This window comes from Lactuca serriola, chromosome 3, assembly GCF_051521515.1.
Source record: "Lactuca serriola cultivar US96UC23 chromosome 3, Lser_US96UC23_V15, whole genome shotgun sequence".
Classification (NCBI taxonomy): domain Eukaryota; kingdom Viridiplantae; phylum Streptophyta; class Magnoliopsida; order Asterales; family Asteraceae; genus Lactuca; species Lactuca serriola.
In genome coordinates this window covers 46,886,150-46,892,265 of record NC_136410.1, presented here as the reverse complement: position 1 = coordinate 46,892,265, position 6,116 = coordinate 46,886,150, and the positions used below count along the sequence as shown (strand labels likewise).

Genomic DNA, 6,116 nt, shown 5'->3' with positions numbered 1-6,116 from the left:
GAAACGAACTTTCAATTTTGTTTACATTTAGTCATTAAACTTTTTTTCGTTATCTATTTGCCACTAAACTATTGAAACTGTTCACAATTTACCCTTATGACCGGCTGTTGCCGGTCATAAGGGTAAATTGTGAACAGTTTCAATAGTTCAATGACAAATTGATAACGAAAAAAAGTTTAGTGACTAAATGTGAAAAAAGTCGAAAGTTCGTTACCCTTTCAAGTCATTATCCCTTCTAATTATTATAAAAATTAATATTTAATAGTTAACTATATTTTTTTATTTTTATTTGATAATATATTTTTGGAGATAACTTAACAAATAAAATTGGTTCCCAATCCAAATCTACTTTGCTATGGAACCCTGAAACCCTAGCAACGTTATTATCCCTTTAGCCATCTCACTGCTCGATCAGGGAATCTCTACAGGCTACAGCGTCTCAGCGATTCGGCGATTCCTCGTTCAAAGGTTAGTTCCTGCGTCAATAATTTTTTATTTCCGTGAAGCAGATTCGCGATTCGTTAAGTTTCAATGAAAATTGCAATTTAGTTGTTTTTCTGTGTTAGTTCTTGTTTCAAAAGTTTTGATTTCTGTAGATACAGATTTTCGATTCATTAAGTTCCAATCAAAATTGCATTTTAGTTGCTGTTCTGTGTTAGTTTTTGCTTCAGAACATTTTAATTCCTGTAAAAGTAGGTCACGGTTCGTTAAGTTTCAATAAAAATTGCATTTTAGGTGTTTTTCTGTGCGTGTTCGCTATGGAGAGCATCCGATAGTAGCTACTTGATGCAAGTGGGGTATTCCCTCAAGAGTTCTACGATTTGTGAGGTCGAATTACTGATTCATGTGATGCTTTTAGCTATGGAGAGCATCTGTTAATGACTTACTGATTTCAATAATACTTTTAGGCTTTAGCTATACGATTTTATTTCATTATATTCATTGAATGCGCATGTGCTTAAGAGTTAGGAATTTAGGATGTAGTGAACTACTGATTCTATCTATGCTAATTACTTGATTTACTTCAAGATTATATCTAATTTTATCCACACATATATATATATCTTGCTTCGAAGTAAAACGGGGACTATTTGATTTTCATGTATTGATTCCTGATTTTTATGATGTTTAAATTGACTTGAGATGATATTTTGACTTTATCTATTGAATGCTTATGTGGAACAGAGATATCATATTCTTATTTTGTTATTCGGTGTAGCAATTTTAATACAACAACAAACATATATGTTTCTCTTAAAGAAGTTACTGAAGTAGTAATTCTTATAATGCTTTAAGATATTTCAAGGCATCATTTGGTTTTATCCTTTCAATGCATCTGTTGCCCACAAAATATAACAGGATGATTTTTTTCCTGCTTTTAGTTTTAGCCATATTTTGTATTTGTAATCATCATGATTTGACATGGGTATGATCCTCACTGATTTATGTAATGAATGTATGCCTCCTTATTTAATTTGTAAACATTAGCACTTTGCCAATTTACATTCTTGATATTAGCAAGACATCTATAATTGGGAAAAATCTACCCAATGATAGCAACATCATTCAATACAAATCAATTTTCATTGCTATAATAGGTTAAATTTTGTTAAGTATATTTGACTATTCTTTGCAAATTTTTCCTTAATTAACGTTATAATTTCAACTAATCTCTACTTTATTTTCTTAATAGAAGATGATCACGAAACCAGCAACATCAATCCTATATTCCCTACTTAAAGATGGTGAAAAACGACCCCTTGAAGACATCATAAACGATTTCTCCTCAAAAATCCCAAAATCAATGCATAGTGAAATCTTCTCAGCACTTGTCATTCTCTTGGATGACACCCCAAAATTCCTAAAATCCACCGAACGATTAGTTGCATTTGCATTACTTCATCACACATATTCCCCCCTTAAATCATCCACCAATCCCTACCTTTCTTTGCTCAAAAACACTGCAAATGACGAAAAAACCGAAACTTTCGAACGTGCATTCATCCTTCATCTCTTATCCTCTCCGGCCACATCTCCAGTGATGAAACTATCTCCGGCGGATTTCATTACCAAATTCGATCCTTCATCTCACCGGTTCCCAGAGCCGCCACCACCGCCGCCGGAAAACCCCCTCCCCAAACCGTTCAATTCCCTCTTCAAAAACACCGCGATAAAAAACGCGATACCGGATCCCGACATCCCCCGCGGTTGTGACATCAACTCGCCGGAGTTTGAGTTCCCGCCGCCAAAAATCGGCTCCAGTGACCGGAGCGAGGCCATAACCGGTCTACTTCAAACTTTATCATTGGATGCGCTCTACCCTCACTGGACCCGTCCTACACCGCCTCGCCTTCCGGTGCTAGACGGTGAGCTCGTCTGGGTTAACCCTGACTCGACCCACGAACCGCTTTGGGACACCGGGATGTGTGCCGACACGAGCCGTGGTGCAGCCGTTCGTGAACTAATCCTAAAAGCCTTAAAAGGCCCGTTGGCTCCATCTCAACAAGAACAAGTTTTACTTGAGTTAACTTCTGACCCAAAACTGGTGTACCACTGCGGTTTAACACCACGGAAGCTGCCGGAGCTGGTGGAGAACAACCCTCTGATAGCGGTGGAGGTGCTGATTAAGCTGATGAACTCGCCGGAAATTTCGGAGTATTTTACGGTTCTAGTGAATATGGACATGAGTTTGCATTCGATGGAGGTTGTCAACCGGTTGACCACTGCGGTTGAACTGCCGACTGAGTTTGTACACATGTACATAACGAATTGTATATCATCATGTGAGAATATTAAGGATAAGTACATGCAGAATCGGTTGGTGAGGCTCGTGTGTGTTTTTCTGCAGAGTTTGATCCGGAACAAGATTATTAATGTTCAAGATTTGTTTATTGAGGTTCAGGCGTTTTGTATTGAGTTTTCTAGGATCCGGGAAGCTGCAGGTTTGTTTCGCCTTCTTAAAACCTTGGAATAATTCATGTTTTTTTTTTTTTGTTGGATATTTTAGTTTTGCATAAAGATTTGTATTTGGTTGTGGTTTAGGGATAATGGATGTTTTGGGAATAGGATTTAGAATCTTCAACTTAGTTTTAATCTATGGAAGTGTAATATAATCAATATTAGCAAAATAGTTGGGACATTGGTACTATTGATGATGAGGGTATTTATGTCTTTTGGACAATCGATAACAAGTCTCTTTCCAACCTTGTTTTCCCATTTTGGGTGGGAGAAAGAATTGCAATTTTGTCCAATTCAATAGATGCGAAATGCAATGGTAACCTTATCAGGTATTGTGCTACTTATAAATGGGTTGAAAATTATTCAAAGTGTATTCAAATACATAAAACCTAAAAATTGCTTTATTAAATAAAAGTTAGATTGTCTTTCTAATAATATCATTTAACATGTCAAAAAATAGGAAATGTACTTTCATGTTTCTGTATATGGAACTGTACTTCCATATTTTTTCTTTTTACGGCATTGTAGTTTGAAGAATATACCAATTATAAGTTATCTTTCTTAGCGAGACCTATCACGATGAAGTGTAATATTGTTAGCCCACATATTGGACCATATATCGCAGGATTTTTGCTTTGCAAAGGTTGAATAAGCTTCGTGAAAAACTTTACACAAGTTTGTTTAACTTTTTGGTTTTTGATGTAGCGTGAATATCCATTTAAGTTTTTAAAATATAGAAATTCTGATGACATTGGGTGATTTGTTTCTTGATCTTCAAGATAAGATCCAACATTGGGGGAATCATTCTACTTATTGAAACAAAAAAAGAAAAAACTAAAAAGTAAATCCGAACTTTGGATCATTTCAGTGGAAGAGCTTGACATATGGGATAGAGAAGTCTAGAAAACAGGGATACTTTGTGGGTATCTTAAGAAATTCTGTGGATCAACTTTAGCCTTGATTTGAATCAACTTCTTAAAATTACGCCTCTTCCAATATCTCTCGCCCCAAACACTTGCTTCTTCATAAGTAGCATTTCCAACACCCAAATCCAGATCAGCATAGTTGGAATACGCCTCCCTTGGGTTCTTCGACACATAAGGCGTCAGTAACTTTTCCAAGCTATCCAACCATGCTATCCTCTTGAGCGCTATAGTTGTCGTGTCTGAAGGTTGATTGTAAAAATTGACATTCTTGAATAACTGGTACAACACCCCAGCTCTATGAGGATACGGAATTGCAGTCTCAGAATACTCCGCCATCTTTCCGCCAAACGGATTGCTCCCAAGAAGCTCCGATCCATCACTTTCCATAATTTTTCTCCAAATCTTTCTGAGCCCACTTTTAGGGATCGGTGTCCGGACGAAGTCGATTTTACTTTTGCTGTTCACCTTGGGTATGCCAGATCGGTTTGTGACAATTTCGATTGGGGTGGAGCTTGGTCTCCCGTGTAACACCCAACTCTGGAAATTTTTGGTCTAGCAACCGAAGCAATGTGTCACTTCTGCCCTGAAAAACTCCTTGGAATGTAATTGCTACAGTTTTTTTAGTGGTGTTGCCGATATATTGACCGGACATCACGGTTCGTATATGCAAATTTTTATCAATAGTCGGTGCAACGTATTGATATTTATGAAAAAGTTCGGTTGCTCCTTCCTCCAAAGTCTTACTCAGCATAAAAACAGTTACTTTTTTCGGAACCCGAACCAACTTCAGCTTCCATGCAAGAACGATTCCGAAACTAGAAGCACCACCTCCTCTAATCGCCCAAAACAAATCTTCTCCCATCGACTTCCTGTTGAAAATATTTCCATTGACATCCATGAACCGAGCATCCACAACATTATCAGAAGCAGTACCGTATTTCCTCATCAGGTTTCCATAGCCACCACCGCCCATGTGTCCGCCAACACCCACCGAAGCACAAAGACCCGCCGGAAAAAACAAGGTTTTGGACTTCTGAATAATACTGTAATAGAGTTCACCTAACGTAGCGCCTCCCTGGGCCCACACCGTTTTCTTTGCTAAGTCCATGTCTACGGACCTCATGTTGGTGAGATCAATCATAACAAATGGGACATTAGCAGTGTAGGAGCGGCCCTCTGCGTCATGTCCCCCGCTTCTTATTCTGATCTCGTAGCCATGTTTCTTGGCGCAGTATAGAGCCGTTTGGATCAGTGTTTCATCCACAGGTGTCACTATGACTGATGGTTTAGGAGTGGAAAGTTTAAGAAACTTAGTGTTTTCAACTGCGACTTGCCAAATGGGTAGGAAAGAAGCATTCACAGAGGTGAAAATGAGTTTAGAGATGGAGGTGACATTGTTGGAGTTGGATTGTATGCAATGTATGAAATCTTCGGAACGTGGTGTTACAGTTACACCATGGGCGGATGATATAGCTGCCCATGAAACAGAAAATGAAAGAGTTAGAACCAAGATGAAGATGGAAGAGCTTAGTAGAGACTTCTTCATGTCTTGGTGAGTAATTTGATGTATAGCAATGTTGAATTTATATAGCGTAGAAAGAATAGGGATGACTACAAATGGGGTTAGAAAATAAGGGTGGATGCATATGGGGTTGGAAAACCCGCTGGATGGAAGGAGGTGAGTTTGATCTATCGCAAATCCTTTTGGACGAAATAGTGTTTAATTAACTTAAAGCATGCATAAAAAATCTCAAATATTATAACTAGATACATATAACACAAAATCCAAAGATTAACTAAATAAGCCAATATAGACTGTAACTAAAATGAATTTAATTCTTAATACAGAAACTGCGAATCTAAATTAGTCAAACGTTAAGAGTCGATTACAATCCATTGTCATTATTGCTCGAGATGCTTGAATCTTAAGTATGCCTGCTCAACGAATTTTAATGTTAAAAACTTGACTTTATATTATTATATGACCATACAGAGTTTAAGCATTATATACCACAGGCTGATACTGGATCATGTTGAGACGACCCGCGTGCCTTTAACAACCTCTCACAATGCGAGCTGCAGTCCATGCAAAATTACACTCTTGTCACTTCCAGTCCATTTCTCAATCCTCAGCCTTAATCAACAATCAATTGTCCTCCGATTAAGCCCCTAAAGTTACCTACACTAAACAAATCAAGTTAGAATTATAAAATGATTATTGTACCTTGGTTT

General features: G+C 37.7%; 2 pseudogenes across 2 annotated transcripts; one reads left to right on the top strand and one right to left on the bottom strand.

The window, feature by feature from the left end:
* Nucleotides 1-321: 321 nt before the first annotated feature.
* On the top strand, nucleotides 322-3,203 carry LOC145092147 (uncharacterized; annotated as a pseudogene). 2 transcript variants are annotated; one of them, XR_013702437.1, is made up of 2 exons: nucleotides 322-468; nucleotides 1,697-3,203. The product of XR_013702437.1 is annotated as an uncharacterized LOC145092147, transcript variant X2 (transcript). The 2 variants fall into 2 exon arrangements; XR_013702436.1 differs by having other exon boundaries at nucleotides 1,694-3,203.
* A 501-nt stretch (nucleotides 3,204-3,704) lies between these two features.
* Nucleotides 3,705-5,583, bottom strand: LOC145092146 (berberine bridge enzyme-like 8 pseudogene; annotated as a pseudogene).
* Between the last annotated feature and the right edge of the window lie 533 nt (nucleotides 5,584-6,116).